At 43.4% G+C, this 26,469-nt stretch overlaps 1 non-coding gene across 1 annotated transcript; it reads right to left on the bottom strand.

Moving 5' to 3' along the window:
* Positions 1–23,950: 23,950 nt before the first annotated feature.
* Positions 23,951–24,142, bottom strand: LOC145343572 (U2 spliceosomal RNA). The gene has a single exon (XR_013886731.1). It is a non-coding gene; the product is annotated as a U2 spliceosomal RNA (small nuclear RNA).
* Between the last annotated feature and the right edge of the window lie 2,327 nt (positions 24,143–26,469).

Here is a 26,469-nt window from a genome sequence, read left to right as displayed (position 1 = left end):
TTGCTTTATTAGTGTCACTAGTAGGCTTACGTTAACACTGCAATAAAGTTACTGTAAAAATCCCCTAGTCGCCACATTCCGGCATCTGTTCAGGTACACTGAGGGAAAATTTAGCGTAGCCAATGCATGTGAGTGACACAGTAGCACAGTGGTTAGCACTGCTGCTTCACATCTCCAGTTCAATTCCCAACTTAGGTCACTGTCTGTGTGGAGTTTGCACATTTTCCTCGTGTCTGCACGGGTTTCTTCTGGGTGCTGCAGTTTCCTCCCACTGTCCAAAGATGCGCGAGTTAGGTTGATTGACCATGCTAAAATTGCCCCTTCGTGTCCTAAGATTTGTAGGTTAGAGACATTAACGGGTAAATATGTAGGGATATAGTTAGATGGATTGACCATGCTAAATTACCCCGTGTGTATGTATGTTTGTGAATATGTGTGTCTGAGCATTTGTGTGTGCGTTTTAGTATGTGTGTTGTTGCCTATGTGAATGTGCAGTGTGTGTGTGTGTGTGGGGCTATGCCTGAGGTAGTAATACCCCTCAAGCTATAAGCCCCTTGTGACAGACTGGCAACCTGTTCCAGGAATAATTAGCTGTAGGAGCAGATGACAGCCTGACCTATGTACCATCAGGGCGCGGAAAGTTTGAGAGACAGAGTACTATTATATTAATAGCATCATCAGTGATGTCAGACCATGTGATTCTGGAACTCAGAGACAGAACTTCTGGAAAAAACCTCATGCTTATCTATCCTGTGCATAGTTGTGCATTGTTAACAAATGTTTAGAAGTTTGTGGAGGCCCTGTTTCTTTATGATGCTTTATGGGAGCAATGATAAACTTACCAATAGCAATGATCTCCCCTTGATGACAGGAAGAAGAGGGCAACTACCATGCACACCAAATCCTGTCACACGATAGTCACCAGAATGCACAGGATGTATCAGAACTTTCGCCAGAGGAGTCTGTCTGGGTCTGACACCAGAACCAACGCAACCTATTTATCCACACTCTTATCTTGTGTATATATAGACCACGGCATCCAGCAGAACAGATCTGTACGGATATCTGCCTCAGCAGACTGTCTTGACCAGACTGAGTTGTCTACCTGGACAACTAAGCAGACAACCTGACAGTTGTGTCTTGGCACACAGTTTGTTTTTAATCCTTATACAGTAGACAATAAATTGCAAATTGACTTCTTATTAACACAATAACGTTTACTCATTCACAAAGTTTATATTAGTTACTTTTACAGAACAATCAAGATTCAAACTTTGACTTAACTTTGAGTGACCGACGAGCACCCAAGCAGATATTGACCTGTATCCATGTGTGGGTCCCTGCAGTCACTTCAGTCTCATCTGGTCTTTGGCCTGGTCTGATCCTCTTCTTCTGGGTCTGATCTGTTCTTCCTTCTTCTCCTCTGGAAGGCCCAGGGTTGTTCTTCACAGTTGTTCTTCACAGAGACAGTGAGTCTCTAGAGTCACCACTGCTGGTAGTGTGCACCTTTATTCTTGGATTATTTTGTGCTCTTTAGGGTGGGCCCGCGATCACTACCAATCAATCGAGCAGGGTTCAATTGCTCAGATCGATGGAGTCCAATCGGGTGCTGCCACACCAATTTCAAGCAGCCATTCTTGTGGGTGCTGGAGACACGTAGGTCACATACCATCTTCCCAAATAAGTGATTATGGCGTCCCTTTGCCTGGTACAAATATGTTTGACCAGAGAGTGTCCATTATCTTCGGGATGGCCTATTCCCTGTGTATTCCCGATGTCTAAGGCTGCGGCCTGCTTGTCTCAGTCCAGTATTCACTTCGGGTTATAGTCTGTTTGTCTCAGTCTTTGCACATTCTTGGCCATCCTATCCCACCATGCTTTGCAAATGTCATCTTTGGTGTCCGTTTAGCCACATGACCAACTTACTAAATGGCCCACAAAAGTCATCCTCCAGAGGACAGTGAAACCGACTCTCCTCCAAAGAGAACAAGGACATGATCTGTCAGACTGGTCAAACCACTGAAAGAGGTTCTCCATGATTCGGGGTGGTGACAATGCCTTGGGAGTGTGGAGGAAGGTTACATAATGAGGCGAATGAAAGACTTGTGGAGATGTCATATAATAAAGAGTTAATAGTTATTATGCCAATTGCCAATGTACATCATTAGTCATGTCAGATCAGGAGTCACCGAAACTTCAAGACAGATGGTTCTGGAAGGAGCTTTGTGCCTATTTATCCACATATATAGTTAATAAACATAGTTAATAAACATTTTGAACTTCCCAGAGACCCTGTTTTCTGTAGCATTTGTTACACGCACCCTGAGACTGATCACAGTGATAATTTGTACACCACATCCGATTTTACTTTCCATTGAAGTTGCTGGTTCCTGTGGGTTTTCTGCTCAGCAAGTTAGGGTATAATTACTCCCGGCATTTCAGGTTCATGATTGTTCATCATATCTGAACTCGTGCTTGTGCTTTGGGAATAAACTTAACAGAGACTTGCCTTAATTAGAAAGGGCACAAAGGTTTTAACACCATCAATGATATAACATCCTGTCCCAAGCTCAATTGGAAAACAGCATTGCACCATCAGTTCTCTACAAGAACCTTCTGAGTCCTCGGCCGTTCCATTGTTGGGGTGACAAAGGATTTGACACTAACCCTGTGATTAGCGAGCAAACCAAAAGAAGAATCGTAGAATCCCTACAGTGCAGTAGGAAGCCATTTGGCCCATCAAGTCTGCATCGACCACAATCCCACCTACCCCCACAACTCCATACACTTATCCTAGCTAATCCCCCTGACAATACACCATGGCCAATACACCTAACATGCACAACTTTCGATGTGGGAGGAAAGTGGTGCATCCGGAGGAAACCCATGCAGATACTGGGAGAACGTGCAATCTCCACACAGACAGTGACCCAAGCTGGAAATCGAACCCACATCCTTGGCACTGTGAGGCAACGGGGCTAACCACTGTGCCACCCGATCATGAAAGAGAAAGTCATGATTCAAGGATGGATCAGTAAGGGTAGAAATAAATAATTTGCAGTGATTTAATTTATATACTTGCATGTTCTTTTTCCTGGTCGCATTGTTTCTGGCATTGCCGTTCGATAATTAGCCAGTAAAAGATTTGAGAAAGCAGAAAGTGTCATTCCTTTGGGAATGGCATGGTGGCACAGTGGTTAGCACTGCTGCCTCACGTCTCCAGAGACCCGGGTTTGATTCCTGACTTGGGGCACTGTTACTAAACTCAAAAAAAATGCAATTAGCCGCCACTGGAAAATTGAACTTCCTCACTTTTCTTGTTGTGAAGATGATGAAGAGAAAAAGAGGACTTCTTTGGGACACAGGCCATCGAAGTATTTATCAAGAGTATTTCAGCAGATCTGACAGCATCTGCGGAGAGAGCAGCGAGGCAATGTTTCGGGCATGGATGATGCTTCGCCACTCTGGCATCCAGACTCAAAATGTTAGCTCTATTCTCTCTCCACAGATACTGTGTGACCTGCTGAGATGCTCCAGCATTTTCTGTTTTTGTTTCAGATTCCAGCATCCGCAATATTTTGCCTTTGGAACATTTATCAACTTCCACAAAGGCCAAACAACAAAGAAAATTACGGCACAGAAACAGGCCTTTTGGCCTTCCAAGCCTGCACCGACCATACTGCCTGACTGAGCTAAAACCCCCTACCCTTCCGGGAACGATGTCCCTCTATTGCCATCCTATTCACGTATTTGTCAAGACGCCCCTTAAAAGTCACCGCCGTATCCGTTTCCACTACCTTCCCTGGCAACGAGTTCCAGGCACCCATCACTCTCTGTGTAAAAAATCTGACTTGTACATCTCCTTTAAACCTTGCCCCTCGCACCTTAAACCTGTGCCCCCTAGTAATTGATTCTTCCACCCTGGGAGAAGGCTTCTGACTATCCATCCTCTCCATGCCTCTGATAATCTTGTAGACGTCTAACAGGTCGCCCTCTCAACCTCTGTCGTTCCAGTGAGAATAATTGTTATCCAATTGCAAAACCTTCACAATTGAAATGGCGATTTAAAAAAAAATTATACAGGACACATTTCCCACCTGAAATTCGATCGCGCCTCGTATTATGAGGCCCTGCCCTTTAGTTTTGAAAATGTGATTAAAACTTTCAACTAACTGGAAATTTTGCAATCATAACTTAGACAAAATGAATAATGTAAGGCCAGGAAGTGTGAAGAGAGAGACATTTCCGATTATTCACAGACCCACTAAAAATACCACTCTCCAAGGAACAGACATTAAAGTACGGAGTGCTAGATATTGAAACAATGACTGCCACAGACAGACACGCACAAATCCTCTTGGAAATACACAATGGGTGCAGTGTCAAGGACAAGCTGCAGAAAGATTGTAAGAAAGATTTCAGCAGAGGAAACAGGCTGAAAGATTCTCACTCTCTTTTTTTCTTTCTTTGGAATCAGTCCCAAGATGTGTAGGATGGATTAGCCTTGGGAAATGTGTGTGGTTCTGGGGATAAGGCAGGAGAGAGGGCTTGGAGTAAGGTGCTGTGTCGGAAAGTCAGTGCAGATTTAATGGGCCGAATGGCATCCTCCTGTACTGTAGGAATTCTGTGATTCATCTATTGGTTTGAAAGACAAACTGACTAGAAATCTACCTGTGATTTTTCCTAGTTTTCCTAGGAAATTTCCTAGTTGCAACACCAACATCAACCGGGTGGGATCAGGCTAGTCAGTGTGATCAGAGTGAATGGTGGAGCAAGCTCGAAGGGCCAAATGGCCTTCTATTTTCTATGCTTGTCTGACTGCACTCATGAAACGAATTAATCCAAATCAGCTGTGATGTTTTGAAAATCTAAAGGTCGAGGACTATCATAGGACAGTTGCTCATTTATTATTGAACCGTAACTTCCCTTATTTCTACTGTTTGTGTGTGTGTGTGTGCACCTGTGTGTGTGTGTGTTTGTGTGTGTGCACTTGTGCACGTATCTGTATGTGCATGTGTGTGCACCTGCATGTGTATATGTGCGCGCGAGTGTGTGAGTGTGCGTCTGTGTCTGTGTGAGTGTGCGCGTGCTTGTGTGTGTGTATGTGTGCTCACGTATCTGTGCATGTGCTTGTGCACGTGAGTGTGCGCATGCTTATGTGTGCACACGTGTGTGTGTGTGAGTGTGCGCCTGAGTGTGTGTGTGTGTGTGTGTGTGTGTGTGTGTGTGTGTGTGTGTGTGTGTGTGTGTGTGTGTGTACGCACGCCTGTGTGTCTGTCATAATATTTTTTTTTTCTCTCTGGTTTTGTGGTTAGTAAATTTGATATTTCTTTAACGTGCAAAAGCCTTATTGGCCACAGCTTAAATAATTAAACACATGTGGAGTCACAAAAGACAATTCCTTATGTGAAAGGAACTGAAACCTTTATTGTGACCAAGCAAGGAGACTGAATATTGGTGAAGCAGTCACCCCCTTCTCATCTGGCCATAACACTGGTGTAAGATTATTCCGAGCATTGTGTCTTGGTAGATGCTACAATTTTTGGTGTGATGTCCATATCAATCATGAGCTTTTGAGGCATCCATGTTAAATTAATTCCTTACTTAAGGAATGTCATACTTGTCAGAGAGGGCGTGCAACAAATGTCAGAGCAGCAGTTCTTGTTACTAGAATGACACAGTGACACAGTGGTTAGCACTGCTGCTTCACGGCGCCAGGGACCTGGGTTTGATTCCAGCTTTGGGTCACTGTCTGTGCGGGACTCTGCACGCTCTCCCCGTGTCTATGTGGTTTTGTTCCGGTTTCCTTCCACAGTCCAAAAGACAATTGGTTAAATGCATTGGCCGTGCTAAGTTCTCCCTCAGTATACCTGAACTGGTGCAGTGTAGTGACCAGGGGATTTTTCACAGTAACTTCATTGCCGTGTTACTGAAAGCCTACTTGTGACCACAAATAAAGCATTTTTTTTAAAGAATTGCCAAAGGAAAACTGCAACAGTCAAAATGCGCGTGGTGAGGTTCCCTCATAAAGCAATGAGGCAATGACCAGATTGAGAGGTCAATATTGGCTGTGATCATTCTTCATCCACAGAATTGTTCTGAATCTCTGCGTCAGGTTCTTTGGCAAATATTGGGAATCACCCACCTGTGTTCTTCCTTTCCATTGCAGTTAACTAATATATAAATAGTTGTAGTATTTTGAAATGTTGTGCTACAGTCTGTCTTAATAAACTCCACTTGGTGTTACAACACCTCTTCATGTATTTGGTGTACTCTAAAATGATAATTTCATAAATTACTATCAGAAAACAAAAGGTTTGCCTGATTAAAGTGTCAAACACATCCACTTGGTTACAACACCATTATTTTCATCATAAAGTAATTACAGTCTACATGACAATATTGAAAACTGCACCAGATAAAGTATCACATTACTCCAGGTTCTACTCGATCCTTGGAAAATAAGTGGGACTTACAATCCCTGGCTCAAATATCGTCTTCTTTAAAATCTATGTCTAATAAATACATTTTTCTGATGGCAGTTTAATGTGACTGGTGATTTACTTCACACCTGTACATTGCCCACTGAGCTTGTGCATCACTCACCGGGATCCATTTTCGCAGCAGTTCACACAAAGACTGAATACACAATTTGAGTGTGGATGCAGTCTCTGGGGGACAGGGATAGGCATTCAGTCTCCTGGGCTTTCTAAGCCAATCAATTAGATCATAGCTGATAAGTAGCTTAACTGCAATTCCCACCTTTGCTCCTCCATATTCAATAATTCTGCAATCCCAAAATTGAAAATCTAGTTGTCCCACCATCATCAACATTTTGGAGGGAAACGTGCCTCTAAGTGTTGATTCTTTGCTCTAATTTTAAGATGATGCTGCCTTGGCCGTGAGTTCCCATCAGAGGAAATTGCTCTCTCATCCTTACATTATCAAATCCTCTTAGCATTTCTTTTCCACCTCATTCAGGTCAATCTTTTGAAGTCAAGGGAATGTGTTCTTTTTAATTTACATATTAGTGTCACAAGTCAGCTTACATTAACATCCGATGAAATTATTGTACAAATCTCCTAGTTGTCATACTCTGGCGCCTGTTCAGGTACACTGAGGGAGAATTTAGCATTGCCAATACACCTAACCAGCACGTCTTTCAGACTGTGGGAGGAAACCGGAGCACTCAGGGAAACCCACACAGATATGGGGAGAATGTGCAGACTCCGAACAAACAGTGACCCAAGCTGAGAATCGAACCTGAGTCCCTGGCGCTGTGAGGCATCAGTGCTAACCACTGTGCCACCGCCTAATCCAAGTTGATACAACCTGTGCTCATTTAACTCTCTGCACCCCAATACCTTTCTGATGAATCCGCACTGTATCCTCTCTCAAACACTATATGCAGCCGTTCACACTCTGCAGTTGTTGTAAGCGAGGATGGAGAATTTGTCACTCAGCCAGATCTCCGTTAACTGTGGCAGGACCAGGGAATCCTGCTGGCATAAATGGCGGGAAAAGTCCAGCCAATGTGGGCGGCACGATGACACAGTTGTTGGCACTGCTGCCTCAGAGCGCCAAGGACCTGGGTTCGATTCCTGGCTTGGGTCACTGTCTGTGCAGAGTTTGCACATTCTCCCGGTATCTGCATGGGGTTCCTCTGGTTTCCTCCCGTGCTCCAAACATGTGCGGGTTCGGTTGATTTGCCGTGCTAAATTGACTCTTAGGGTGGGATTTTCCAGCCATGCTTGCCTCACCCAATGTCAACGGAACTTTGTATGGTCGGCCCTCCCCACCCCCCATTTCCCCCCCAACCGTTAAGATTCCCATAATGGCGGGACAGAAAAATTCTGCTGTCAGTGTCGGGGGGGATTAGCAGGGTAAATGTGTAGGGTAAACGTGGATAGGGTTTGGGTCGATGTAGGCTCAGTGGGCCGATTGGCCTCCCTCTGCACTGTAGGGATCATATGATTTGATGAATAAAACCCTTCCTGTAATGTGACATGTCCAAGTCCGCAATGTTGAGGTAACTATTGGCCATCCAATCTTTTCTAATGTGCTGAAGAATAAGCAGAATAAAACTTGACTGTGTGTAATATATAATTTGGCTTGTCATGGCTGCTGCACAGTGATTTGACTTTGTTTTGATGCCGCAATTAATTGATGCATTTCCATTTTTCAACACTTTTGCCAGGCTCATCAAAACACCAAAGTGTCCGTCGGTGGCTGATTTACAAAATCCAGAGGGAGCCTATAATTTTCAGAGGCTACACTCTGCTGGGCGCTAATGCTTCTGTCTGAATATCATGAATTTGCAACACGGCTAATTAAACTATCTCTCAAGAACAAGCGGGAACGGCAAGAGATTCCTGACATTGCGGGGAACGCATCAGTCTGCTTTCTCTCCAAAAGGTGGTAGTTTTCTTGGGGGTGGGTGTAGGGGGGAAGAAAAAGTAATTTTCTTAACAGGACTGTGGCCTAAGGGGGTTAATTTATCTGCGGACAAGAATGGAAAAGTGAGTCAGTATTATTCATTTACCAGCAACCATCAGACATGCGTACATTGCACTTTGCTTTGTCTCATAAATCCTCATGCTGTAGGCCCATCTGAATTTTCAATTTTCAATTTGTCGCATAATAACAGTTTTCCATTTTATTTCCCAGACGGTGGTCATTTTAAAGCTTTCTTCCGTCCCACATCGGTATCGATTTTGTTCATCCCCTCTCTCAAAAACAGGCAGGATTCATTCTCGTATCTTGTTCGACTTCATGTCTTTCCCATCTCTCCACATTTCTCTTGGATTCCTTTAAGCCTAATCCTCTATTTGGTGCAGTGACACGTTTTTCTTTTGACATTGCACTTTTGTTGCAGCTGAGTGTGGAGACTGTTGAAGTGTGTTGGTTCTGAAAAGACAGTGTGGAGTTAGAATCTGAGGGGTATGATAGCAAGTCTGAGCTAACTGCTTCCACTTTAGTAGGACTTTATATGTGCAGCTCTCCAGTTCCCCCCCCATCTTCAGCACTCTGCTAACTCAAGCTCATCCAAAACTCTGATGCCCATTCATTAATGAGTACCAAGTCCTGTTCATCCAGTCACCCCTCACTTACCTACATTGTCAGACTGGGAGCCAACTGTTCAGTTTTAAAATTATTATCCTTGTTATAAAATCTCTCCACACTCTAAATATCCACCCCAAACCCTGTCCCTGCCTCTGTAATCTACTCCTACCCTAAAATATTGGTGAGCAATTTTGGGCCCAGTATCTAAAGGAGGATGTGCCTGAGAACAATCCCAGGAATTAAAAGCTTGATGTATCAGGAGCATTTGAGGACTCTGGGTCTGTGCTCAATGGAGTTTAGAAAGATGATGGGGGATCTCGTTATAAATTTACAGAATGCTGAAAGGCCTGATTGTGTAGAAGTGGGAAAGGTGTTTCCATCAGTAGGAGAGGCTAGGATTCGAGGGCATAGCCTCAGAGTATAGGGATTATCCTTTAGAACCAAGATGAGAAGGAATATCTTCAGCCAGTAGGTAGTGAGCATAATAAGTCTTCGGAGGCATACGTTCCTTCACCAGAATCCTTTTATTTACAAGTCCAACAGCAGCACACAGAGTGCTCACAGTCAGCAGTCTACCTTTGGGAGTGCCAGAGGAACTGACACTCCCGGTTAAATACGAGGAAAAGACTCCCTGACAGGCCCAAAAATTGACTCCTTAATCGGTGAGTTTATATTCCTATAGGCCAACCTCAACGGTCTGACTGAAGTCATTGCGTTCAGTCACACTGAAGGCTGTGGAGGCCAAGTTATTGAGTGTATTTAAGACAGAGGTAGATACATTCTTGATTGGTAAGGGGATCAAAAATTACGGGGAAAAGGCAGGAGAATAGGATTTAGAAACTTATCAGCCATGATTGAATGGCGGAGAAAATTCAGTGAGCCAAATGGCCTAATTCTGCTCCTTTATCTTATGGTTTTATATCTTACGGTTTTATAGATCCCTGTGCATCTCAAACTCTTACCTAGTATCTTTGATTTCATTCATTCCATGATTTGCCTTGAGTTGTCTCAGTTCCAGGAAGTACCCTCACTAAACCTCTTCCACCTCTCTGGGGGGAACTCCACCCTTATCCTTTCGTTTGCCATACCTCTCACGCACTTCTCCTACAACCTTCCACTCACAAAGAAAATCTACAAATCTACCACAATATTTGTTGCCTAATTTATTTCACTTGCATTGCAGTTTTTGTTTCCTCGATAATGCTGAAAAAACCTGAATTACGGTTTGAAACAGATGTGTGAATCAGTCAATTATATCAGCGAGTCACTGTGACGATGAAATAGGGTGACATTTTTTCACAATGGACGCTCACATCAAGTTTGGAAGTGGTAATTTTCAGGATGAGAAGTTAAATGGAAGTCATATCTGTTTTCTCAGGTGAACAGAACAGATTTCACAGCACTATTTCAGAGAACAGCAAGCAACAACTTTTTGTGTCAGAGAACAGCAAGGGAATTATCACTGATATCCCAACTCATATTTATCACTCAACTATTCTTCCCTTTTCTTGAGTCTATCGAGATGAGTTATTCACCAATCTGCTTATCAAGTTATCTCTATCGTGTATCACTCCTGCTCAGTTGCATCCTTTCAGTAATATGGGTTCTATCCATCAACATACTGGGGATGACAAAACCTGACTGGCCATATAGATACTGTGTCTACAAGAGCAGATCAGAGGCTAGGAATCCTGTGGCAAGTAACCCACATCTTGATTCCCCAAATTCTGTTCACCATCTACAAGGCACAGGACAGGAGTTGATGGAATATTCTCCACTTGCCTGGATAAGGGCAGATCCAACAACACTCAAGGAGTTCGACAACTCATTTGATTGGTAACTCATCCATTAACATTCACTCCCTCTGCCATCAACACACAGTGTCAGCCTGATGTACCATCGACAAAATCCACTGCAGGAACTCACCAAGGTTCCTTAGACAGCGCTTTGCAAACCCATGACCACTCCTAACTGGCAGGACAAGGGCAGCTGACGTTTGGGAATACCACCATCTGGAAGCTCCCCTCCAAGTCACACACCAAACTGACTATCCACCATTCTTTCACTATCACTGGGTCAAAAGATGGAACTCCCAGCACTGTGGGTGTACCTACACTGCATGGACAATAGTGGTTCAAGAAGCCAGTCACTACTACTTTCTCAAGGGTCATTAAGGATAGGCAATAAATGCTGGTCAAGTCAATGATGCCTATGTTCCATAAGTAAATTTTAAAAATCTTTCACAGTATTTTAGCCAGGGTCTCACCAGTGATTTATGTAATGATAAGATTCCTTTCTTTTCCAGAGCCAAGATTCCATCTGACTATTTGACAGCACTAGGCATTTGTTTGATGTCTTATTTATTATGACCCATATATGGGTCAATATTTTCACATTAATCGTTTAATCTACCAGTCTGTTTCTTACGTTCTGTAACAATTATTATCGCATTATACTGCATCCACCAGTTATCTGATCATTTCCCATCGGTTTCAGTGCAAGTTTTAATCTTTTATCCTCCGCTGTGCTATTACAATTGTGTCAGTTGCAGCTTTTATCTTGGACCCATTAAAAAGCTAGTTTACAAGATTTATTGGTCAATATCTTAGTGAATTACTTTAGTCTCAAAATTGAAGAGTGCTGGATCAGGGGAGGGAAGCTATGTGAAACTCATTGGCTTCACTGATGCCTTTTCTCCTCTGATTTATCAGCACTCTATGATGACTCTGCCATCCCTGTTAGCACTCTAGCAATTTTAGAGCGCTGACAGGGATGACATAGCCAGCTCGATGGCAATGCCGGGATTCTGGAAAGGCCATTGCTCCCCTCAACATACATTGGGAAAACTCCACTAACATCGGCACCCTCATCGCCCCTGCCCACACCCGCAATCCAATCCCCCATGGGCATTGGGAGCTCCAGGCAGACAAGGGGAACACCCCCAACTCCTCCGCACAGAAGGGGAATCCCCTGCTCCCCCACAATGGAGAGGGGTGACTGCCTCCCTGCACATGCCCTCTTGGCAGTAGCACACCCCAAATGTCATTGCCAGGGGGCACTTCCGGCATTCCAGGGGCAAATGCGCAGCCGTGTCTCTCAACCCCAGGGGCTTACAGGCACCTCCATCTCTTGGCACGGTCACCATAACTGGTTTTCGCTTTTGGAAACTACTAGCGGTTCACGCTGATGTGATGTGATGTCATTGGGAGGGGAGGGTGTGTCAAGATTGAACATTATGGTGCGAGCCCATCGATAACAAGCTAATACATTATAATGTGTGGAATTCAGCTTCACGTTCTTCTTAGGTGTGAACCGGGACATGTCACCGGTGGGGGACAGTGGAAGATCTCAAACTGAGATCTCACCATTGCAAGTCTGGCTTTTGACAAAATTTAGTAGCCATTACAGGATTTGTACCCAAGGCTAATGGGGCAGGTGATGGCTATATTATTTCACGTTTAGAAACTTTTAAAATGTCCTACCTATGTTTTTGCTCCTAAGAACTCAGCTGAATTTGAAGAACCTTCCCGAATACTTGTCAAACAAAGAGAATCAGAGGAGGTCCAGTGTGTTCAGTATTTCACTCTGGAATAGTCAATTTTTCTGGCGGGGTCAGCCAGTGTTATGCTTGACATACCCATGCTTAAAATTCCTCTATCTTTTGCGCTAGTTAATTGTATAAAACACTGGTGAGGTCACAACTGTAGCATTGTGTGTACCGTTCTGGTCACTTTATCATGGGGAAGGACATAACTGCTCGGCAGAGAACGTAGAGGAGGTTTACAAGAATGTTGCCAGGGCTGGAAAAGTGTAGCTCCGAGGAGGGGTTGGATAGGCTGGGGTTATTTTTCTTGAAACAAAGAAGGTCTGAGGGGGACTTGATAGAGAGGTGTACAAAATTATGAGGGGAAGAGATAGAATGGACAGGTTAAAAATTATTTCCCTTGGTGGAGAATTCTAGAACCAGAGGACATATTTTCAAGATAAGTGGAAGTAGATGTAGAGGGGACATGAGGAAGAACTTTTTTTACACTGAGGTTAGTGGGTATCTGGGATTTGATGCCAAATGGTGGCAGAGACACTAAACTCTTTTAAAAAGTACCTGGGTCTGAACTTTCAGTGCTGTAAGCTACTGGGCTATGGGCCGGGTACAGGAAGAGGGGATTAGAAAGAGCACCTGGGTATCCTCAGGCTGGTGTGGACAAGGTGGGCCGAATGGTCTCCTTTACACGGTAACTTTTCTATGGGTTTATGGATCTTGTTAATGTCAGGTGAATTCCTCTGACAAAGCTATCCAATTGAAGTGTTCGATCCTGCTTACCTAATCACCTTCAAATAGCGCGAACATTTCATTATTTTAAACATTTCTCTCATAATGCCTTTCAGTCGTCTCTTTTCAGGAGGGGAGAGATCCATGTTTGTCCCTCTTTCATAAAGATTCTGTTCTTTTAATTTTGGGCATTAATCGTACAGACCTCCATTATCATTTTTGAAGCCGGGACAACCACATTTGCATTCATCAACATCATAATTGGCATGCACTTATTTGTTGAGAATAAGACTCTCCCTGAGGACAAAATAAATGAATTTGATAATATTGTTCATTGTAAATGATGAACAATAATAAGTTAAGCTGATTTCTCTTCTACTTAATTGGGCCAATAAAGCTAAATCATTTTCAAAGCCATCCTACCAAAGCTATCCTTGTCCTTTAACCTTTAATGTTGGGGAGGATTTGTACTTACTGTCGCTACCTCAAAGCAGCCATGGTGGTTGTGTTTATTTATTAGTGTCATAAGTAGGCTTACATTAACACCGCAATGAAGTTATTGTGAAAATCCCCTAGCTGCCACACTTCGGTGCCTGTTCAGGTGCACTGAGGGAGAATTTAGCATGGCCAATGCACCTAACCAGCGTGTCTTTCGGACTGTGGAGGAAATGGGAAAATCTGGGGGACGTGGAGAAAACATGCAGCCCCCATAGAGAAAGTCACCCAAGCAGGGAATTGAACTTGGATCCCTGCTGCTATGAGGCAGCAGTTCTAATTATTGTGCCATTGTGTCGCCCACCATGCTACCCATGTTGCGCTTTAATATGACTGATGTCATAGAATAGAATAGAATAGAATCCCTACAGTACAGAACGAGGCCATTTGGCCCATTGAGTCTGTACCGACCACAATCCCACTCACGTCCTATTACCATAACCCTCATTTACACTGCCAATCCCATTGACACTAGGGTCAATTTAGCATGGCCAATCCACCTAACTCACACATCTTTGGGCTGTGAGAGGAAACCGGAGCACCCGGAGGAAACCCACGCAGACACTGGGAGAATGTGCCGCACAGACAGGCACCCAAGCCGGGAATTGAACCTGGGACCCTGGCAGCAGTGCTAACCACTGTGCCACCACATTAAGTCTTTGTTTCAAACATAGCCCTCCAGATGGATGTTCCAAATCTATATCAGGGTTTGGTTGAATCTTGGTCATAACTTTTGACAAGATCAGCTCCAGGTCACTGGACAGCTGCTAATTTCTATTTACTCACCATAATCTTTCTTAAACATGGGCAGAAATTAGTGAGAAATGAGGGCTCTACAATGAGCGCACTACCATAGAGAGAAAAAACACTTTGGCATGATTGAAAATCATCAGATATTCCATTCACAAGCTACTGCAGATTTAAAAGGACATGCTCATGTCTCAAATTGTTCTTAAATGATTGATGTTTGCTGAACTGTGTGAACCAGCTTATAGCGATCACTGTGCTGCTGTTAACCACGCTTCGGCTGTTAGAATGCACGTCTGCTATTGTACATATGGACCCCATTACGCCCCTCTACATAAAGTAAAGCTTATTTATTACCATCACAAGTAGGTTTACATTAACGCTGTAATGGAGTTACTGTGAAAATCCCCTCGTCTCCACACTCCAACGTCTGTTCGGGTATATTGAGGGAGAATTTAGCATGGCCAATGCACCTAACCTGCACATCTTTGGACTGTGGGAGGAAACTGGAGTGCCCAGAGGAAACCCACGCAGAAAGAATGTGCAAACGCCACATAGACAGTGACCCAAGCCAGGAATCAAACCTGGGTCCCTGGCATTGTGAGGTTGCAGTGCCAACCTTAATAATCCATTACTATTTAGGTGGTGTTTGCTGTCAATTATTGGATTATAATGGCTATTTAATCAGAATTGGGAATGCTACTGAACTGAAGTCTACTCTGGCAAAACAACTTTCAGATTCAGCATTGAGAAGATGATAGGCCATACCATTCGACAACACGGAAGAGCTTTCATTTAATTTGTTTTGTCATCATAATATCCAATGGAGATTCTGACAAAAAGTTAATTAATGAATGTGTTTCCCATAAAGAATGAGCTCTTATGGACAGCATTTTGTGATAATTGAAAATCATTTGCACTTCCATTCCCAAATCTCTAGCTGATTTGTGGAAGTAATTACCTCAGAGTAGTAATGTTTTCCAACCACTGCTGTTATTCGCAGATTCGTAATGGCTGGGATTATGCTGCAATAATAACAGCATACAGATGCAGATAAATTTTTTTTATTCATTCATGGGATATGGGCGGGATATGCTAGCTGGGCCAACATTTATTGCCCTTGTCCAGTTGCCTGAGGGCAGTTAAAAGTCAACCACACTGCTGCGGCTCTAGACTCACCTGTAGACCAGACCAGGTAAGGACAACAGATTTCCTTTCCTTAAGGACATTGGTGAACCAGATGGGTTCATCAAAGAGCAAAGAACAATACAGCGCAGGAAGAAGCCCTTTGGCCCACTAAGCCTGGGCTGCTATGGGGTTTCTATGCCTCTGTTCACCTCCCATTTAGATGACTATCAATGTACACCTTGAAAGTTGCTAATGTGCCTGCTTCCACCGCCTCGACTGGCAGTGTATTCCAGTCACCCAGAACCCTCTGGATGACAAACTTCCCCCGCATATCTTCCCTAAACTTACCACATCTCACCTTAAACCAACATTGATTTCATGGTCATCAGTAGGTACTTAATTCCAGGTAGTTTTTATTGAATTCAAATTCCATCATCTGCCATGGTGAGATGTGAACCTGAGTCCCCAGCACATTAGCTGAGTTTCTGGATTAATAATCCAGCAACAATGCCACCAGGTCATCATCTCCCAACTTCTGCTGTCTGCATATCAACAGCTAAAGCCGGAATTCCAAATATTGCTTTCAGAGAAAAAGTGTTTCTCTGCAGTGTGCGCTATTGCAGTCCAGGCTCATGGGCTTGGGACTGAAATGAATCCATAAACTTTATTGTTTATTTGTTTATCCATATCGCATCAACTTTCACCAAAAGTGGATGAAGAAAGTTGGTGCCTGTGAAATCAGGCATGTCTGAACCTTTAGCAGGTAATGAGTAATAATTACTATTTAACAACCTCCCCAAATCTTAACATTCCAATTTTCAAGTGTGGAGTCTCATTCCCACAGAAGAAAACTAATTATAGTATTATTTGAACAGGACTGTATAAAAGACAACCATTCATTCCATTGAGTCCTTGCCAAAGATCAGTCTAGTTAGCTTCACACCCCTGCTTCTGCCCCAGTTTCGAGTATTGTTTCTTCTTGTTGAAGTATTTATCCAATCCCTCTTTGAAGATACTGCCACAATATCTAGCACTTTGTCAAACAGTGCATTCCAACTCCTCACCATTTTTTGCATCAAAAAATCCTTCCTCATATCACCTCTGATTATTTACCAATCACTTTATATCTGTGTCCTTCAGTCATCAAGCCTCCAGCAAAGAGATGATTCCTTTCATTTACTCTGTTTAAACATCTCATGATTTTAAATATTTTCATCAAATCTCCTCATAGCCTTCTTTGTACTGAAGAAAATAACCTCCGCTTCTCCAACCAAACCCTCTAACCTCCTTTCCTGAACCCTATCTTCTCTCCATGACTTTCATGTCCTTACTATGGTACGGTGCCAAAATTGGGCACAATTCTCCAGTTGTGATTACTCACAACAGTACCCAGAAAGTGTTTTACCTACTAGGTGTTGTCAGTATGACTGGTGTGACAGATGCGGATGTAAGTATCAGAACTGGGCAGGATAGAGCAGCATTTACCACTCTGTCCAATGTCAGGAAATCAAGGGAGGTCTCCAAGCCCACAAAGCTCAAGATCTACAATGCTAATTCAGGGCGGAATTTTATAACCTCACTCGGGCAAGACCGGAAATGCACATCCGAGGTCAACGGAGATTTCCATTGTCATATGCTCCGATTCTATGGCAGGCAAGATATTAATGTTGCGGTCGTAAAGTCTGTTTTCCTTAATGGCTCCGAAACACGGAGAACCACCAAGACATTGTCAATGAAAATCCAACCCTTCACCAACGGATGCCTCAGAAGGATCCTTAGGGTATATTTGCCAAATGCCATTGATAATATCAGGCTACGGGAGGAGACAAAACAAGACCCAATAGCCCTCCAAATCAAAATCTGAAAGCGGAATTTGATAGGCCAAACTTTGAGGCAACCAGGAAACAACAAGCTGTCACAAGGATCCCGCAAGGAAAGAGAAAGCAAGACAGACCAAGAAACAGCTGGAGGTGGGATACAGAAAGGGCGGTGAAAGCTGAGGGCTGTACACGGCAACAACTGGAGAGTTTGGTCCAAAACAGGATTAAGTGGAAAGAGTATGGGTGGGTTTTTACGGCATGGCTCGGCACGGGACCAAAAAATCCCACCTGAGGCCAACGGGCCTTCCCATTGTCTGTCCCTCGCCTGCTCCAATTCCATGGTGGGTGAGGTGGTAAAATTCCAGCATTTGTCTATGGCCTGTGGTCCATCAAGGAGTGATAATGCAAAGAATAAGAAAAACTCCAGATGTGGCCAAAATATCATTTCATTTAGTTTTATTATAATAGCCTATGCTACTATTTATAAAGCCCAGGATTTTATCTGCTTGATTAACATGTTTGTTAATTTGCTCTGACAACGTCAAGATCCCTCTTCTTGAATCCTCCTTAAAATTGTACTATTTCAGATGTAATGGACAGGATTATGTTGCCTCGCTCATCCTGAAACCAGAAAATCCCACCCAAGGTCAACAGATGTTTGCATGGTTCCCTACCACCAACAGGGACAAAGTGGAAAAGGTCGAGAGATTCAAGTTTTTAGCTGTCCAGGTCACCAACAACCTGTCCTGGTGCCCCCCATGCCGACATTATAGGTAAGAAAGTTCACCAACGCCTCTACTTTCTCAGAAGACTAAGGAAATTTGGCATGTCAGCTACAACTCTCACCAACTTTTCCAGATGCACCATAGAAAGTATTACTCCTGGTTGTATCACAGCTTGTACGGCTCCTGCTCTGCCCAAAACCGCAAGAAACTACAAAAGGTCATGAATGTAGCCCAATCCATCACGCAAACCAGCCTCCCATCTGTTAACTCTGTCTACACTTCCCACTGCCTCGGCAAAGCAGCCAGTAAAATTAAGGACCCCACACACCCTAGGCATTCTCTCTTCCATCTTCTTCCTTCAGGAAAAAGCTACAGAGTCTGAGGTCACAACAACCGACTCAAGAACAGCTTCTTTCCTGCTACTGTCAGACATTCCAATGGACCAGGCTTGCATTAAGTTAATCTTTCTCTACACCCTAGCTATGACTGTAACACTACATTCTGTAGTGTCTCATTTTCTTCCCTATGAATGGTATGCTGTGTCTGTACAGCGCACAAGAAACAATACTTTTCACTGTATACTAATGCATGTGATAATAATAAATAAAATCAAATTAAATCATGAAGTCTGCGACTTATATTCCTCACTGTTTATTATGCTGCCAAGTTTTTTGTCATTTGTATGCTTTGAAAGTTTTGCAGGACCGTTTCCATGGCATAGTTGTTTTGTCACAAGATTAGTAATCCAGCTGCCATCTCCTTAGCCAAATGGTGCATTACAGGGCAGATGGAGTAAACACTGAGATCCAACTAGGAGGGACGAGGCGCTTAAACCAGGTTCTCTGGGCCCATAGGGATGGTGGTGGAGTGGATGGGTATGAAGGGTTGAGGTTGAGGGAGGGTGGTTGGGGTGTCATAGAATGTATGTTATACCTGAATTATTAATTTGTGTCCAGAAAGACCCAGAAAGACCCACTGCACTACCAGCATGGCTTTGTGAATGGAAAATCACGTCTCACAAATTTAATTGAGTTTTTTGAAGGGGTAACCAAGAAGTTAGATGAGGGCAGTGCAGTTGATGCTGTCTACATGGACTTTAGCAAGGCCTTTGACAAGGCATCGCATTGTAGGTTGTTGCATAAGGTTAAATCTAATAGGATCCAGGGTGAGGTATCTAAATGGATATAAAATTGGCTTCTTGACAGAAACCAGAGGATGGTTGTAGAGAGGTGTTTTTCAGACTGGAGGCCTGTGTCCAGCGGTGTGCTTCAGTGATCAGTGCTGGCCCAGTGTTATTTGTCATTTATATTAATGATTTGGATGAGCATATAGGAGGCATGGTTAGTAAGTTTGCAGATGACGCTAAGATTGGTGGCATAGTGGACAGTGAAGAAATTTATCTCCAATTGCAATGGAATCTTGAACAATTGAGAAAGTGGGTTGACGAATGGCAGATGGAGTTTAATTTAGACAAATGCAAGGTGATCATTTTGATAGATTGAACCAGGGCAGGACTTACTCAATTACTGAGTAATGGCAATAATGGTAACTCTCCACAATGGTAGAGCACTGGGGACAGTTACAGAACAAAGAGATCTAGGGGTACATGTTGATAGCTCCTTGAAAGTGGATCCACAGGTGGACAGAGTGGTGAAGAAAGCATTTGGCATGCTTGGTTTCATCAGTCAGAACATTGAATGCAGGAGTTGGAATGTCTTGTTGAAGTTGTACAAGACATTGGTAAGGCCACACTTGGAATACTGTGTGCAATTCTGCCCTATTATAGAAAGGATATTATTAAACTAGAAAGAGTGCAAAAAAGATTCACTAGGATGCCACTGGGACTTGATGGTTCGAGTTATGGGACTTTTTTCTCTGGAGCGTAGGAGGCTGAGTGGTGACCTTATAGAGATCTATAAAATAATGAGATCAGCTAGATAGTCAATATCTTTTCCTGAAGATAGAGGAGTCTAAAACTAGAGGGCATAAGTTTAAGGTGAAAGGGGAGAGATACAAAAGTATCCAGAGGGACAATTTTTTCACACAGAACGGTAAGTGTCTGGAACAAGCTGCCAGGGAAAGTAGTAGAGGCAGGTACAATTTTGTCTTTTAAAAAGCATTTAGATAGTTACATGGGTAAGATGGGTATAGAGGGATATGGGCCAAATGCGGGCAATTGGAATTAGCTTAGGGATTTAAAAAAAATGGGTGGCATTGACAAGTTGGGCCGAGGGGGCTGTTTTCCATGCCGTAAACTTCCCTGACTCTAAGATTCTACCTCACCCTTTCTGCTGTTAAACTTTAAGATTGAGTGAGAGCAGCACACTAAAAATCATCCAAGGTCCCTGGATGTTGTGATATTTGAACAGCGTTTAAAAATGGATTGTGTATACACAATTCAAAAACATGTACAATGGACTGACAAAATCGATGGCTGTTGAGGCTGCAACAAGGTCAAAGAAATGATCCCTGCTGTGACTCAGCTTGAATGGCCATTGTAACCAGTTCTGGTGTCAGCCAAGGAACTATAGCTTAACAAATGTTACCAGATGTCCTCAATTTTAAATCTCCTGTCTGCCTTTTATCATTCGGTGTATCAGTCCCAGGCAGGTCCTACTGTGTCTGCAATACAATTCTGAGCAGGTTATGTTGTGAGGGAAGATCTTGTGGTGTGGTGGATAGCGTCTCTGCCTCTGAGCCAGAAGCTCCAGGTTTTATGGCTGCAGAAGACACATTCATAACGGTGGCCAAACAGATTTATCATCAAGTCACAGATCCCTCCAATGTGCCGATGGGGGGGTTGTTCAGAGTGAGACAGCCTGCTGGTCAACTATACCTGGCAGGGAGTGATGCCCCTCAAACTAGAACCACTGGCTTCAGGCTAGACCATGAGATGTTGGAGCCCATCGATTCTGCTCTATCATTCAATGAGGTCGTGACTCGTGACCTATTTGGGAAACTCCAAGCTGTGGGAATAGATGCAAGTGTGAGCTTCATCTGCCTGATGTCTCTCAAAAAGCCTTCTCCATCTCAGTATGTGCGAATGCAGCTTGAGATATTCTACTGTGTTTGAATCATTACTGATTCCATATCATTCACGCCACTTATCAGATAGGTAGCAGTGATCAAACTACTCTGCTACTGATGCAAGATGATCTCCTGTGGGTGAGGCTATGCTGCTAGTGTCACATTATGGAAAATTGCTTCAGTGTGCTAAATTGAAAGTGGGTCAGTTCCCAATATGGCAGCCCAATAGATCTCCTATGGTGATCAAAGCTCAGATGGACCTTCAGGGGAAATTTCCAATGCCTCAATTTTAACATCCTCATTCTTGTTTGTCAAGTTCCTCCATCATTGCACTTGCCCCCAGCACACCAAACATCCAAGATCTCTGTAATCGTCTAATTCTGCTCTCTTGCACATCTCCAATTTTAATTGTTCCACCTTTGGCAGCAACCTAGGCCCTAATAAGCTCTGGGCCTCCCCCCCTGAACATACCTATCTGTCCAGCTATCTCACCTGCTTTAAGATGCTCCTCAAAACCTAAATCTTTAACCAAGTTATTGGACGCCTATCCTAACATCAGTTCATGTAGATCAGTGTTGAATTATGTTTAGTGACACTTTTGTGAAGGGCTTTGAGCTGTTTTACTGTGCTGTATGTGCTGAAAGTAAGCACGCAGGTATAACAGACAGTAAAGAAGGAAAATGGTAGGTTGGCATTCATAGCGAGAGGATTTGAGTGTACTGCAATTGAGTGTTACTGCAATTGTATAAGGCATTGGGAGGTCACACCTGAGCATTGTGTGCAGTTTTGGTTTCTTATTTGAGGATGTCCTCACTATAGAGGGAGTGCAACAAAAGTTTACCAGGCTGATTCCTGGGATGGCAGGATATGAGGAGAGATTAAGTCAGTTAGGATTATATTCACCGAAGTTTAAAAGAGTGAGAGGGGATCCCAGAGGAACTCATAAAATTCTAACAGGATTAGACAGGGTGGAATGAGAAAGAACATTCCCAATGGTGGGGGAATCCAGAACTAGGAGTCACAGTTTGAGGATAAGGAGTAAACCTTTTAGAACTGAAGTGAAGAGAAATTCCTTCACCAAGACAGTGATGAATGTGAGGAGTTCAATACCACCTAAAGCAGTTGAGGCCAAAACGTTGTGTGATTTCAAGAAGAAATTAGATATAGCTTTTGGGGCTAAAGGGATAATAGGATATAGGGGGAAGGGTGGATCAGGATAGTGAATTTGATGACCAACCGTGATCATAATGAATAGCAGAGCAGGCTTGAAAGGCCAAATGGCCTACTGCTGCTTCTATTTTCTATGTTTCTATGGTAGGTTTAGCTCAGTTGACTGGACAGCTGTTTAATGATGCAGAGTGATGCTTACAGTGTGGGTTGGATTCCTGTACTTGCTGAGGTTATTCATGAACCTTCTCAACCTTGTCCCTTGCCTGAGATGTGGTGATGCTCAGGATAAATGACCATCAATCAGCTCTTCCCCTCATAGGGGAGAGCAGTCTATCATTGCATATTTTACAACTGGAGGGATCCCAAGAACTGAATCCACAGAAAGAGAAGACAGGCTTTTATTTGCAGTTCTCACACGCTCCTGACTCCAAAACTTCTGGCCCTCTCAGGGCGGTCCCTGGCAGAACTCCAGGCCCCCAGGGTCACATGACCTGTTCCCTTAAAGGGCTACGTCCCCAACATACATAACGCCCATGGTCCTCTGGGAATATGGTGACTTTACCTTGATGTGTACGTCGTTGCTATTGTTGCAGAGTTGGACTGCCCCCTGCCTTGAAGCTACAGCAGTTGCAGCAGTGGAGAATGTGTTTCAAAATATTTCAGCTGTGGATTCATGCAGTATTCCTTCATACCTGTCATAAATAATTGAATTAATCTGGAGGAACTGTTATAGACCATGGGATTCGAGTTGAATCTTCGAAGTGAATTGACCTGATAATTCATGAATAATGAAGCCAGCCAGCCTCATGACTGAGATACAAATTATGTTGTGCGGTTCAAGATTGGGAATTTAAAATAATAACAGAACGGCAAGTGGTGATGGTACTGTTGCTGGGTAAGCAATTCAGAGACCCAGGGAAATATCCTAGGACCTGGGTTCGAATCTCACCACAGCAGGCGGTGAAATTTGAATTCAGTAAAAATGTGAAATTGAAAGTCTAATGATGACCATGAAACCATTGCTGATTATCATTAAAAAAAACCCATCCGCCTGTCCGGTTGCATGTGACTTCAGATCCACAGCAATGTGGTTGACTCTTAAAATGTCCCCTGAAATGGCCTAGCCAGCAAGTTACTCAGTTGAAACGGACTTGGAATCATAGAGTCCCCACAGTTGCGACCATTTGGTTCATCGAGCCTGCGCCAACAACAATCCCCCTTATGCTTTCTCCCCGTAACCTTACACATCTACTCTGCCGATTCCTCTGACACTAAGGAGCAATTTAGCATGGCCAATCCAACCTAACCCGCACATCTTTGGACTCTGGGAAGAAACCAGGGCAACCGGAGAAAACCCACATAGACACTGGGAGAATTTTTTTTTGTTCACTTTATTCCAAACCAATCAAGTCAAATTAAAGCCAATTCAGAGTCCCAACAAGTTGGGACATTCCTGATCCAAGCTGACAAGACAGAGCTCTAACCTCCTATCTTGGGCTTGATCTACATGATCCAAGCTGATTGGAGTAGGTGTAGCTCCTCCTCCAAGGCTTGGTCTAATTTGCATCTTAGCCAAAAGGCCTAGATGCTGCTTTAAAAAATTGCTTCAAATGAAGCTGAAATGTAACCTAATGACTCCAACCAAGTGCAGCATATTGATACTACACTTGATCTTAGCCAAAAGGCCGAGAATTGCTCTCTATAGTCTTCAGTTACAGGAAAAAATTTCCCCGTATATGCAAGCTCCACACAGGTAGTGACCCGAGACTAGAATTGAACTCAGGGTCTGTGGAGCTGTGAGGTAGTAGCGCTAACCACTTTGATTTAATATCGTCATGTGTATTTTTATACAGTGAAAAGTATTGTTGCTTGCCTGTTATACAGACCATTCATAAAGTACATGGAGGAGCAGGAAAAGAGGGGGTGCAGAATGTAATGTTACAGTCATATCTAGGGTGGAGAGAAAGATCAACTTAATATATGTTAGATCCATTCAAAAGTCTGATGGCAGCAGCAAAGAATTTGATTTGATTTATTCTTGTCACGTGTATTAGTATATAATGAAAAGCATTGTTTCTTGCAAGCTATATAGACAAAGCATACCATTCATAGAGAAGGAAAGGAGAGGGTGCAGAACGTAGTGTTACAGTCAATCTCTAGGATGTAGAGAAAGATCAACTTAGTGCGAGGTAGGTCCATTGAAAAGTCTGATGGCAGCAGGGAAGATGTTTTTGAGTCAATTGGTACTTGATCTCACTTATGTCTCCATCTCTGCCTCCAAACACTGCCCTCAGTCTGGTCTCTTGCAAAATGTTTTGTTGAGGGGCTGGTGCCATCCAGCATTGCACAATGAGGTATCTGCCTGCCTCCATTCCCATCCTCACATCAGTGCAAAAGTCCCACCTCGTTTATCCATGTTTGGTCCCCACCCATTCATACTCCTAACGCTCAAAAATCCATCATTTTCAGTCTGGAACATTTCAATTATCTCAGCATTGACATCTAAAGTTGAGGGCTTAAACGGCGTTCCGGATCTTAACTACTATTTGTGTGAAGAAATCCTTCCAAAATGCACTCCTCAATTTTCAAGATTATGTCCCTAACCCAAAAATGGAGGGATGAAAATAAAAACATGCTTAAAATATCAAGCGTGTCAGTCATCATCAGTCAGGAAATAAGGACAAATTCTGAAGTTTCAGGCAGGAACCCTTAATCAGAATGAAATATCATTGCATTTTACTCTATGAAGACCTGACAGATCTGCTGTATATATCAACATGTTCTAGTTTCACTTCAGATCCCAGGCACCTGCAGTTTTCTTTTAAGCTTAGAAATGTATTGAACAAATGCATCCTGCAATGTTGCAAAAGCTGTCAGGCGAAAAGACAGACAAAATGGCTGAGAGGTGTTGAAAAGGTGGAATTTGAGGGTGGCTCGATGGCACAGTGGTTAGCACTGCTGCCTCATCAGCGCCAGGGACTTGGGTTCGATTCCCAGCTTGGGTCAATGTCTGTGTGGAATCTGCACCCTCTCCCCATGTCTGCGTGGGTTTCCTCCAGGTGCTCTGATTTTCCTCCCACAGTCCAAAAGATGTGCTGGTTAAGTCGATGGCCATGCTAATTTCTTCCTCAGTGTTCCCAAACAAGTGCGGACTGTGGCGACTTGGGGGTTTTCACAGTAACTTCATTGCAGTGTTAACGTAAGCCGACTTTTGACACTAATAAATAAAGTTAAAAGGTTGCATATGGGTTGCCCCAACATGTTATACGGAAGTCTCCTTGGAGGAATTCAAATTTACTTTGTAGAAAAGAAATAGTAATTTGCGTTAATTTATGATGGGGATCACCCAGCGGCATGTTTTACAGAAATTGGAGGTGGTGATGATGGGATTTTCTGGGTCTCCTGCCGTCAATGGGGTTTTCCATTGTTCACACCGTCCATCGTAAGGGAACCCGCGGTGGGGCTGTTGGGACCAGAAGATCCTGCTGTAAGGAATAACCCCAAAACCCCTCCCCTTTAAACATTTTCCAAGGTTCTAAGAAAAAGTAATGACATCCTATATCTTGTGGTCTTTTGCATTGTTGCTTGAGGGAACACAGTAGTTAACGTGTACACAGCAGGTCCCACAGTCTGTAATTCGATGAGTGATTTATTTATCTGATTTTGATGTTGTTGGCATCAGGATAAATATTGTCCAGTGTGCTCAGAGGACCTGGCTGCATTTCACTGGATGTTGTCATGGGGTACCTCACATCCAGGCTTCTGGGGCCTAAGTGTAACATTTCGTCAAAAAGATGGCAGCTGTAGTATCCTGTCAGGGCTGCTCCAGAGTGTCAGTTTAGATTGTGCACTCATGTTAACCAAGCAAAGCTGGGATCCACTACCTCACCTCCTGGCTCATTTTGAGAAGTTTCCCTGACCCAAGCCCAGTGCTGGAGTGACAGCCATGTGCCAAGTTCTGACTCAGGCCGAAGGGGAGGGCGGGCAGAGGAAGCAAAAAATTATGTCCGCGGTGACTCTAGAA

Source organism: Carcharhinus amblyrhynchos, chromosome 5 (genome assembly GCF_965287045.1).
Source record: "Carcharhinus amblyrhynchos chromosome 5, sCarAmb.v2.hapA, whole genome shotgun sequence".
Taxonomy (NCBI): domain Eukaryota; kingdom Metazoa; phylum Chordata; class Chondrichthyes; order Carcharhiniformes; family Carcharhinidae; genus Carcharhinus; species Carcharhinus amblyrhynchos.
Note: the sequence above shows the minus strand (reverse complement) of the source record. Positions and strands in the feature narration are given on the sequence as shown.